Raw genomic sequence first — 12,674 nt, forward strand, 5'->3', positions numbered from 1 at the left:
GAAAGTGTTTTACCACCTCTTAACGCTTCCTTCTATAAATCAACGCCTATTGATAAGAGTTGGAAATTAACTTTTATTTATGCAGAAGAAACCAACATATATTGGATGACTTCGTGTTGCACTGGCTTTTGCCCTAACAGTACCCTTGGATTTCCTGCTTTCTTTTATCACCTGCTCGACTGATCTGTGCCAAGGAATTGCTTTTTCTTTAGCAGCAGGACCAAAGACCGCCCCCACACAAAAGGAGTAATTAGCATTCCTCTTAGCTCAGGAGAGGAAAGGGGTGGGGCAACGTGACCTGTATCAATCACCCAGTTGTCACACTGCACCAGGGATGGGCCTGCCCAAGCCCACTGAACAAAGGAGAACGCCTAGACAACTGGAGCCAACCCACGGCGGGCCACCTTTGAAATTCTAGTGTGCAAGAGAAGGCGTTCCATGGATGTTGGCTCATTTCTAGATTTACCAACATTCCCAGAGGAGGTGCAACAAGGAGAAATATCTTTATTTCTTCTCATTGTTTCCTCTTTCTAAGTGTGCTGCATTATGCAGCACACTTAGAAAGAGGAAAATGCCTTCTGCAGATTGTTTTTGCGCAGGAAGCTGCCACTTTCTGCAAAAAAACAATCCTGTCTGCAATGCAGGCACCCTTTCAACCATGATGCAAGGGTACCTACATTGGGGAAAAGCAGCACATGTGCACCAGCACAAGGAAAGGAAAGGAATGCGTGGTATCATGTTGAATGCACCACATTCCTACCCTTTCCCTTATATGCTGCGCAGCACAGCAAGGTGGCTTGCTATGCTGCATGAAATAATGATACATCTTACCTCAGACTTCTAGAGAATCCGCTTCAAACAGATGGCACCATATGGGAAGTGCTAAACTGTGCAAAATATACTGATTCTACCTCCCTGGAAGGACCCCACTTAAAACAGAAACACAATCTCAATTAAGTTAATCCCCAAAAAGCATAGCTCCTCCAATACTGATCAATGTAATAGATATCAATTTAAAGCTACAGCACCTCATGCTCCGTGTCAGATTCATTATTTAACCATCTGATCACTATGTCAAGTGCCGGTGATCAACATCCAAAGAAAGATCCACAAGCCAAGACCCACCAGAATAACTCTGCCAAGCTTCTGGGCATACCAATAAAACCTATTAATTTAAGTAGTAAATTTCTCAAGATTGGCTTTATAAATGCAATCTATGTAGCAAAATATTTCATAGGTCGCCACAGGTCCTGATTGCTGATAATTTTAAAATTGCAGACTATCGGTAGTGAGGATGTATTTATACTTATCTACCATGAGTCAATAATTGCTTGAAGGTTACTGGGTTGTACATTGTGTACCAGGCTCTGGGAATGCAAGGAACATTACACAAGCCTGTCAAAATGGCACTGTGACTTTGACTCGGTGACTCCAGGTGTTGTCTGTAAAGTCTGCACGGCAGTTGTAATGGTAGTTGTTGTCACAGGAGTCAGGATAGGGGGCGCTCCAGTTGATGGGTGCACATATGTACAAAATAGGGACATGACTCTGCTTCAAGTATTAGCTATAGTGTTTTTGAGGCAGACTTGTAGGGCTCTGGCCACACAAACCTGATGGGCCAAGCTACTCGTCCAGATGTTTCTCATTGGAAGAAGTGCTGCATCCACTGCAGAATCAGGATCTTATTTCTTCAAGTAGGGTAGCTAACACAGCTGAATATGAGGATTGAGATCTTAACGGTTGGCCTTGAAAACCAGGATAAAATCATTTACCAAATGTTATAGAGTATTTTCTTTTCAATAATATCATGTCCATATCCATGTGATACATCTGATGAGCCATATAGATGTGTTCACTTTCATTAATGTTAAGACATTTTTTAAAACATTGATAGTGAGAGAAGTGAATTAAATGTGGCTTCACAGTTTCAGGCTGCCCTGAAATAGCTGTATGCCAATAATCTAAAATCTAATCCGTCCTAGCTGGGTTATTGAGTTTATTGAGGGTATACAGTACCATAAGCTAGTAACATTATTGTAAATTTTCAAAAAATGTTTTTTGAATAGGTGATTAGTATTACAAGCACATTTAACAGTCCACACTTCTTAAAATCTAAAACATGATTTTGATTAACCATATGAGAGGCAGTATAAGAAAGTGAGACGTGTCAGATTCTGGTCAGCAGATACGGCCTACTTATGTTCATTTGCTATACTTAGAAATCTTGAAATGAAAAGTGAAGGATCATCAATTATTCTAGTAATGCGGGCAAAGGGAGACTTTTATTTACTAGCTAAAATGTGAAATATTACTTCAGAGTCCACTTTGCTATTCCTCAGTTTATAGTTATATTTTACAAGACATTCTTTTGAACAATGTAGCACAAAATGAATAGAAATAATTTCCAACAATTCAGTGATATGCAAACACACCTGGAACATTGTAATCCTAGTCATATAGATTAATCTATTGTAATGGCCACTAAAACAAATTATTTGTTTTACCTAGTTTGCAGTGTTGTTAGTACATTGTTAGATGTAGGCATTACATATATAAAAAGTGTGATTAAATCTTGAAATATGAGTCTACATCTGTTTGTATGGGCCACTGTTATATGCTCTGCTAAGGGAAATTGTGTGACAGAGTGATAAAATTGTGAATAGCGGTTAGGTAGGCTGTATATTTAGTTGTGACAGAGATCATGTATGCAAGTTTTCTTAATAGTTTGTCATTAGTGGAGAAATCTGTGTTAGTGAATAGCAGTGCCAAAGTGCAGAGAGGTCACCTTTTTAGTGTTAGAGAGGTAGTATGTGTACTTACCAGTCTACACTCTGCCTGGTATTCCAGCAGTGCCTTCAATGTGGAGAATGGAATACACCTTCTTACCCCAGATCATGAGGTTGAGGGGCCTGGGAAAGCCACCACCAGTTGCCAGGGAATTTCAGTGTGGCCCGGACGCAAGGGAATTTACCCTCTCCCCACAGCTCAGTCCATCAATTGCAGATATCTGCCTGTGAGCATATGGTGTTGGAGACAGCATTCACCTTATCCTCCACCATCCTGTGCCAGAACTTTCTTCCCTGGTTCATCGTTGTTTTCTGTCCCATGGCTCAACCCTAACTATCTAATCAGCCATAACAATTCCTCATTTTCTGACAACCTGGGTTGTCTTCTTGGAAACATTTTGAAAACAAACGCTGGAAGGTCAGTTGTGAGTAGTGAATGGTTTGTGTGGTTTGAGGAGTGTGTTTTGTAGTGTGTATTTGTCTGCAGTGGACAGTTAGACTAACTACAGAGGACTAAGGATTGATCCTCCTTCCTGATGGACATCAATGCTTCAGACCAAATCTTAATTACAGCGGATGGAACTCTAATAGCCCTAGATGGATTGGGTCCTTTAGTGACATAGGAACAATGACCATTCATCAAACTTTTATTTATGCAGAAGAAACCAACATATATTGGATGACTTTGTGTTGCACTGGCTTTTGCCCTAACAGTACCCTTGGATTTCCTGCTTTCTTTTATCACCTGCTCGACTGATCTGTGCCAAGGAATTGCTTTTTCTTTAGCAGCAGGACCAAAGACCGCCCCCACACAAAAGGAGTAATTAGCATTCCTCTTAGCTCAGGAGAGGAAAGGGGTGGGGCAACGTGACCTGTATCAATCACCCAGTTGTCACACTGCACCAGGGATGGGCCTGCCCAAGCCCACTGAACAAAGGAGAACGCCTAGACAACTGGAGCCAACCCACGGCGGGCCACCTTTGAAATTCTAGTGTGCAAGAGAAGGCGTTCCATGGATGTTGGCTCATTTCTAGATTTACCAACATTCCCAGAGGAGGTGCAACAAGGAGAAATATCTTTATTTCTTCTCATTGTTTCCTCTTTCTAAGTGTGCTGCATTATGCAGCACACTTAGAAAGAGGAAAATGCCTTCTGCAGATTGTTTTTGCGCAGGAAGCTGCCACTTTCTGCAAAAAAACAATCCTGTCTGCAATGCAGGCACCCTTGCAACCATGATGCAAGGGTACCTACATTGGGGAAAAGCAGCACATGTGCACCAGCACAAGGAAAGGAAAGGAATGCGTGGTATCATGTTGAATGCACCACATTCCTACCCTTTCCCTTTTATGCTGCGCAGCACAGCAAGGTGGCTTGCTATGCTGCATGAAATAATGATACATCTTACCTCAGACCTCTAGAGAATCCGCTTCAAACAGATGGCACCATATGGGAAGTGCTAAACTGTGCAAAATATACTGATTCTACCTCCCTGGAAGGACCCCACTTAAAACAGAAACACAATCTCAATTAAGTTAATCCCCAAAAAGCATAGCTCCTCCAATACTGATCAATGTAATAGATATCAATTTAAAGCTACAGCACCTCATGCTCCGTGTCAGATTCATTATTTAACCATCTGATCACTATGTCAAGTGCCGGTGATCAACATCCAAAGAAAGATCCACAAGCCAAGACCCACCAGAATAACTCTGCCAAGCTTCTGGACATACCAATAAAACCTATTAATTTAAGTAGTAAATTTCTCAAGATTGGCTTTATAAATGCAATCTATGTAGCAAAATATTTCATAGGTCGCCACAGGTCCTGATTGCTGATAATTTTAAAATTGCAGACTATCGGTAGTGAGGATGTATTTATACTTATCTACCATGAGTCAATAATTGCTTGAAGGTTACTGGGTTGTACATTGTGTACCAGGCTCTGGGAATGCAAGGAACATTACACAAGCCTGTCAAAATGGCACTGTGACTTTGACTGGGTGACTCCAGGTGTTGTCTGTAAAGTCTGCACGGCAGTTGTAATGGTAGTTGTTGTCACAGGAGTCAGGATAGGGGGCGCTCCAGTTGATGGGGGCACATATGTACAAAATAGGGACATGACTCTGATTCAAGTATTAGCTATAGTGTTTTTGAGGCAGACTTGTAGGGCTCTGGCCACACAAACCTGATGGGCCAAGCTACTCGTCCAGATGTTTCTCATTGGAAGAAGTGCTGCATCCACTGCAGAATCAGGATCTTATTTCTTCAAGTAGGGTAGCTAACACAGCTGAATATGAGGATTGAGATCTTAACGGTTGGCCTTGAAACCCAGGATAAAATCATTTACCAAATGTTATAGAGTATTTTCTTTTCAATAATATCATGTCCATATCCATGTGATACATCTGATGAGCCATATAGATGTGTTCACTTTCATTAATGTTAAGACATTTTTTAAAACATTGATAGTGAGAGAAGTGAATTAAATGTGGCTTCACAGTTTCAGGCTGCCCTGAAATAGCTGTATGCCAATAATCTAAAATCTAATCCGTCCTAGCTGGGTTATTGAGTTTATTGAGGGTATACAGTACCATAAGCTAGTAACATTATTGTAAATTTTCAAAAAATGTTTTTTGAATAGGTGATTAGTATTACAAGCACATTTAACAGTCCACACTTCTTAAAATCTAAAACATGATTTTGATTAACCATATGAGAGGCAGTATAAGAAAGTGAGACGCGTCAGATTCTGGTCAGCAGATACGGCCTACTTATGTTCATTTGCTATACTTAGAAATCTTGAAATGAAAAGTGAAGGATCATCAATTATTCTAGTAATGCGTGCAAAGGGAGACTTTTATTTACTAGCTAAAATGTGAAATATTACTTCAGAGTCCACTTTGCTATTCCTCAGTTTATAGTTATATTTTACAAGACATTCTTTTGAACAATGTAGCACAAAATGAATAGAAATAATTTCCAACAATTCAGTGATATGCAAACACACCTGGAACATTGTAATCCTAGTCATATAGATTAATCTATTGTAATGGCCACTAAAACAAATTATTTGTTTTACCTAGTTTGCAGTGTTGTTAGTACATTGTTAGATGTAGGCATTACATATATAAAAAGTGTGATTAAATCTTGAAATATGAGTCTACATCTGTTTGTATGGGCCACTGTTATATGCTCTGCTAAGGGAAAATGTGTGACAGAGTGATAAAATTGTGAATAGCGGTTAGGTAGGCTGTATATTTAGTTGTGACAGAGATCATGTATGCAAGTTTTCTTAATAGTTTGTCATTAGTGGAGAAATCTGTGTTAGTGAATAGCAGTGCCAAAGTGCAGAGAGGTCACCTTTTTAGTGTTAGAGAGGTAGTATGTGTACTTACCAGTCTACACTCTGCCTGGTATTCCAGCAGTGCCTTCAATGTGGAGAATGGAATACACCTTCTTACCCCAGATCATGAGGTTGAGGGGCCTGGGAGAGCCACCACCAGTTGCCAGGGAATTTCAGTGTGGCCCGGAAGCAAGGGAATTTACCCTCTCCCCACAGCTCAATCCATCAATTGCAGATATCTGCCTGTGAGCATATGGTGTTGGAGACAGCATTCACCTTATCCTCCACCATCCTGTGCCAGAACTTTCTTCCCTGGTTCATCGTTGTTTTCTGTCCCATGGCTCAACCCTAACTATCTAATCAGCCATAACAATTCCTCATTTTCTGACAACCTGGGTTGTCTTCTTGGAAACATTTTGAAAACAAACGCTGGAAGGTCAGTTGTGAGTATTGAATGGTTTGTGTGGTTTGAGGAGTGTGTTTTGTAGTGTGTATTTGTCTGCAGTGGACAGTTAGACTAACTACAGAGGACTAAGGATTGATCCTCCTTCCTGATGGACATCAATGCTTCAGACCAAATCTTAATTACAGCGGATGGAACTCTAATAGCCCTAGATGGATTGGGTCCTTTAGTGACATAGGAACAATGACCATTCATCAAACTCTAAATTAGGTCCAAGAGTTGGCAATACTGGATCTGCAATTTCTTGTATACTCAAATTTCCAGCATATTTGAATACATAACAATGTCATGCTTCAATAACTTGATACATGTACCTATTTCCTGCATTGCCACTAGTACCTCTGTTCTTTTTAATTAAGCAAGTTGATCTCAAATGACAGCATAGTGTTATGCAGCTTGCCATCAGAGAGCTGGTACATTAGAGGCAGCAAATCCACAGCACAAGCAGGCTAATCTAGATTTGCCTACCGTGTATTGCCAGCATTTTCACCTGAAGGAGCTACAGATGTCCATACTGTGCGCTTTCTCAGATGGAAAGAGCCTCATTATTTAGGTAGGCCAGAACATAGGAACTGGGCACATAGGAACTTCTCTGGTCAATTTCTATACTTGACTACCATAATTAAAATATTAATGGAGGGGCCATCTTTGTTTGCTAAGCCCCATGAATGCCATCTCTACTGGCTTTACAATATATGCCTTAATGTGTACTGCTCCAGTTTATTTTCAATTGCTATTTTAATTATGTGCCTGTTTATGGATCAAATCTGTTTATTGGCATTTAAACATGAAGAACAACACAGAGCACTGCAATGATCCCCCATCATTTCAATAATGACACGGCCCATAGCCCTGCGCATATGCGTCTTGTCCACAGCCCACCCAGTATTCAAATTAGGGGGACATCTTCCCAGTCTCATATGACTCATATCAGCCTCAGGGCCGGAGGTCATTCAAAGCCGGATCTCACAGTGCTCATACTCAAACGAACACGAGAAAAAGAAAAAAGGAACAAGAACAATCGTGCTTCTGCGCTTGTATGCTCTGCCTCCCTCTCACCTGAACGCCTCACCACTCCAATTGTATGGTCATCTCCGCCACTCTCACAGTCCAATCCCCATCATCCCACTAAACCTCTCGGGTCAACCCCAGTACTCTTAGATATGCTGGGCACGTCAGCTCGGTAAATTCTGTAGACAGGATCTGAAGGAAAGGTCTCCATAACACACTGATGTTGCTTAGCCTCTGCTTGGATGCCAAAGTCAGCTTTTCCATTGCCAAAATAAACCATAATTTCTGGAGCCAGGAACCATATGTTGGCAACCTATCCGTGCCCCATAGAGCAAGGATTGTCTGAAGGGCAGCATTAAGAGCCAGTGCCATCTGCCGTCCCCTTAACGAGCGAAGAGGAAACATAGTAAGGTGGAGAAGTGTGGCACAATGGTTAGAGCAGCAGACCCTGAAGCAGAGATCTGGCTCAAGACCAGGGTTCAAGTCCTGCTTCGGCAGGTCTTGGGCTCAATTCCCTTGGACCAGATAATTCTCGCCTCGGTGCCTAATCTAACTAATGAGTCCCACTCTGGGCAATAGCTTGCTTAATCTCCACAACGGCCCCAACAGCACTTGGATGCCTGGCTTCACCCTGGGGGTGCCAAGGAGTGGGCACCTCACAGGGAAAAGCCAGGAGGGCTTCCATAGCGGTATGAGTACAGCACCTTGAGACCCTAACGGTGAGTAGTGCCCTATACAAGTGCAAAGTTTTAAGCCCAGCAAGGCATATGAGGGGAATCTAGGGATCTCTGTTTGAAACACCTTATCAATGTCATCTAATATACTTGTCCAATATCGCTGTAGTTTGGGGCAGTGCCATAGAAGATGTACTAGCGTGCCCGTGTTACCACACCCCCTCCAGCAGAGGCCAGACTTAGCCGGGTCCCATGTGTTTATTCTTGCTGGAGTGAAGTACCAGTAGGACGTTATCTTGTAGGCCGTCTCTGTCCCGGCAGCACTATGGCCGTGTGATGAGTTCTGTAATAGATATTATCCCATTCCTCCTCCGTGAACTCTCTCTCCAACTCTTTCTCTTACCTCTGTTGACCCCTCATCCTAGGCGGTCGCCCCCCACCCTGCAGGAACCGGTAAAACTCCGATATCACTCGTTTGTCATCCTTCTTTGTGAAAATCCACCTCTCAAACGGGGTGAGTGGTCTATCTATCAAAGCCCTATTCGCAGGCATAAGGGCCCAATGTCGTACTTGATAATACAATAGTCTGTCCGCCTCAGTCAGCTGATACGTCTCCTGCATCTGCTCAAAAGGGATCACTCTACTCTCATCAAAAAGACTCCCCACCCTCTTACAGCCCCCATCATACCATCGGCGGAAGCTCTCTACCTGTAGGCCTGGTGGGAAGTCAGGGTTCTCTCGGATTGGTGACATAGGGGATGGAAATGTTGTGAGCCCCTGATGACTCACCACAGTGTCCCACACCTGCATCATCACTCCCGTGACCGGGGAGGAATACAATCCGTCCGCCCTGTGCCATCGTTGGAGCCAGGGTACCTTCCAAATATGAGACCCCGCCACCGCCTGGTCCATAAAGCACCAGTGTTTCTCCAAAAGCGGCCTGCTCCACTCTAAAAGAAAGCGCTATGTGCCTGTTTAATGCCCACTTAAGTCTTGCACACTGATAAGCATTTAAAATAATTTTCCATTTTGTCATTACGTGTTGTACACTGCACAGTTTAGCTAAACCTTTCTAGTAAGCATAGCCTCGTCCTGAAGTAGACATAAAAAAGCAGGATTTTAGCAGATTCAGCTCTTGCTGGTGATACGTACATTGCTTTACCAAGGCCTTCTTGCATTCTTCTTGTGAGACGAGCCTGACAACTGCTCCTTAGCACCTGTCTGTAGGTTTCTGGTTTATCATGTGTTCTTGCTTCCATTCACTCGAATTGAGAAAAAATGTGTAAATGTAGCACTAAAAGGAATAGATTTTAGCGTTACAGGGTCTAACTGATCGGAGGTGAAGCTCTGATCCATTGATTAGGCAATTGTCCTGGCTGTTTTGAATGCTTATTGTCTATTTTTGCAATACATTTGCTTTAGACTTATGTACACTATCCTTAGTGTCTCTATTTTATTTTACAGGACCTAGTGCACAGGCCAAGAGACATCTCCACTTGAAGAATCCGGACTCCAGACATTGACCCCAGGCACCAGATGCCTTTCTCTGGGGGATGTATGAGTGGGGCATGGTCTAGTGCTGGACTTGGGGATTCAGCCTTACAGTGTAAGCATGTTGTACCAAATGTAGGCAAAGTCTGGCACTATTTTTCATATGCACTCAGCATTTGAGGTCTTGCATTGCTCGTAAAGATTTTAAAATATGCTGAAGTGTTGTCTAGAGAGGAGACAACATGAACATAGACTGATTGGATGGGTGGGAAAGGGTGGAATCTAGAGACAAGATTGTATGTGTAAAAATATATGATTTAGAGTGAATGGGCTCTAGAAACAGTACACATATGTGGAAGAAAGGCAGATTGCACCATGGAACCAAAGCAAAGGCCCTTGAAAGATGAATGTGACCAAGAAAGAGAGCCTCTCATGTTGCCACTGGCTCCTTTGCTAGTTCCTGCTTGCCATATCTGAAGATCTGATGAAATAAAAATTGAGATCTTTAATTGTGAGTGTATAATACCTTTCACCCCTCCTTACAAAGATTAGTTTGAGTGTTTTAGCTGAGGCAACCTTACCTTACTTTGTGTTCCCTTTCCACCCGCTCCCCCCATGGGATGAGCTGCAGGCACAAGGCCGGCAGAGCCTTTTACTGTTTTCTGAATGTGAATAATGAAACAGCAATGAAGGGTGAGAAATTTTAATATAGCAAAGCCACACAATTCAGTAAAGTCACATGCAAATATTTGAAACAGTGGGTGGGACTTATTAACGAGGATGGGAGGAAGGCCTTTCCTAAACATTGTACCCTCAATATAAAGACATTAGAGAACTTGCAAAAGAAGTTAAAAAAACCTAGAAATAAATCAGAAGCCGAGTAACGCTAACTCTTCTTTACGATGGCACGAGGAGGACAATAAACATAAACATAAATTTTAAGTCTGAATTTGAAATAAATGATATAAGGCACAGAGTTAGGGTATTTGCGCCTATTGATCTACACCCTTCCTATTCATTCCCCTAGATCAATGAACCACAAGATAAGGAGAAAAAGAACAGAGCGATTATTCAGGGGAGAAGACGCTGTGGGTGTTTTTCCCATGCCAGCCAAGGAGGCTGGGATTGCAGCCGCATATCCATCTGAAAATGGAGCAGTGGCTGCAGGACCACCAGTGGATAGAGCACAAGGATGTAATGCACAAGTGAGTGCTGTGGTGTGAGAGACTGACTGTAGGCAATGAGGTAGAAGCACATAAATTGTCAAGACTTGGGCTCCACTGTGGAGTGGTATAGACAAAAAATGTGTTCAATCCCAAGGTGGCATAGAGATCCCTTGAGCGCAGCCCCAATATTACTTGAGAAAGTCTATGAAGGTTGGCACACTGACTGTCTAGAAGACCCTTCCCCTCGCTTTACTCTAGCAATGGAGTCATTGACGATCCTGCTCTGCCACTTGCTGGAAAATGGTGCTTTCTGAAGAGTGACCCTAATCATTTTGCCTTCCTCGTCCTCTTTTTCTGACCTTGGTCTTAGAACCCTGAGCACCTTACTACTGCTAACCAGTGCTAAAGTGCATGTGCTGTCTACTTTAAACAACATGGTGACATTGGTTTATACACAACTGGCATATTTGATTTACCTGCAAGTCCCCTGTAAAGTGGTATACCATATACCCAGGGCACTAAATTCAATTCTACAAGCAAGCCTGCAGCACTACTTGTGCCGCACATACAAGTGGCCATTTAAACATCTCAGGCCTGCCACTGCAAACCCTCTGTGTGCTGTTTTCCTGCTACTTCGACTTGGCATTTTAATCCCCTTGCCAAACCCCTTTTATTACATATAAAACTCCCCTAAGGTAGCCCCTTGGTATTCCACAGGGCAGGGTGCTATGTAACTAAAAGGAAGGACATGTACTTTTATGTTTTACATGTCCTGGCAGTGAGAAGCTCCCAAAGTCATTTTGTACTACTGTGAGGCCTTCTCCTCTCATGGGTTAGCATTGGGGATTCCTTAATACACTTTCAAGCTGTAATTCCACATTATAAAGGAATCACTGTGTCATGTTTCATATCTTTGGAATGTTAAAGATAAATCTTCTTCACTGGTAAAGTCATATTTAACCTTATTATTTTAGAAATATCATTATTATAAGGTGGGCATTTCTCTGCTCTTACAGCTTTGGGCACCTGTACTCTGTCTCCAATGCACGTCTGGATTGGGTGACAGCTACATTTTGGGCATTCCCTCTAGACTGCCACAACTACAAGAAGATTAGGTGTGGCTGAGCACTCACCTGCATTCTGATGGCTCATCCTCTGCAGGAAGGGCAGGAAGGCCTGACATTTACACCTGAATGGGCAGTGCCTGTCCCCACACAAAAGGTTGATCACCCCCTACTGATAGTCTTGAGTATATGTACTAGGTCTCTGACCAAATCAAAAAGTTCTGGACCTACAATTGGATCCTGTCAGAAGAACTGCTGTGCTGCAACAAGGACTGTCACTCTGCTGGACTGCTGACCTGGAAGGACTGCTTTTCTTGTGTGCTGCCCTGCCTGCTGCTCTCTGACCTTACTGAGGGAGAGCTGGACTATGCCTTGCACACCCAAGTGATCTCCAAGTGCTTGTTGACTTGTCTCCGGTTGCTAGAGACTCATGGATATCAAAGACTCCATCCCTCCTCCTGTTCCTGGTTCACGAGAAGTGAACTCAGATATTTGTATTAGGTGAAATTTGAAGCATCTCCTGCCTGCTGGAAGCAGCAACCGCCGTATCAACCCTGTTGCACTAGTAAAACCAGTACATTTCACTTGGGGCCCAAGCATCACCTCTGGATCTGTCACATCGACCGATGCATCCGTACTCTACTTTTCCAACCTGGTGTTGAGTCTTTTTGTGGTGT

The 12,674-nt window shown here is 42.8% G+C and overlaps 1 long non-coding RNA gene across 1 annotated transcript in view; it reads left to right on the plus strand.

The window, feature by feature from the left end:
- Window positions 1–11,057, plus strand: part of LOC138296012 (uncharacterized) — a 38,084-nt gene extending 27,027 nt beyond the window's left edge. Inside the window, exons 2-3 of the long non-coding RNA XR_011203729.1 lie at window positions 9,741–9,882; window positions 10,795–11,057. This is a non-coding gene — a long non-coding RNA (uncharacterized lncRNA). The remainder of the gene's footprint in view (window positions 1–9,740; window positions 9,883–10,794) is intronic.
- Window positions 11,058–12,674: the final 1,617 nt, after the last annotated feature.

Source organism: Pleurodeles waltl, chromosome 1_2, assembly GCF_031143425.1.
Source record: "Pleurodeles waltl isolate 20211129_DDA chromosome 1_2, aPleWal1.hap1.20221129, whole genome shotgun sequence".
NCBI classification, from domain to species: Eukaryota; Metazoa; Chordata; class Amphibia; order Caudata; family Salamandridae; genus Pleurodeles; species Pleurodeles waltl.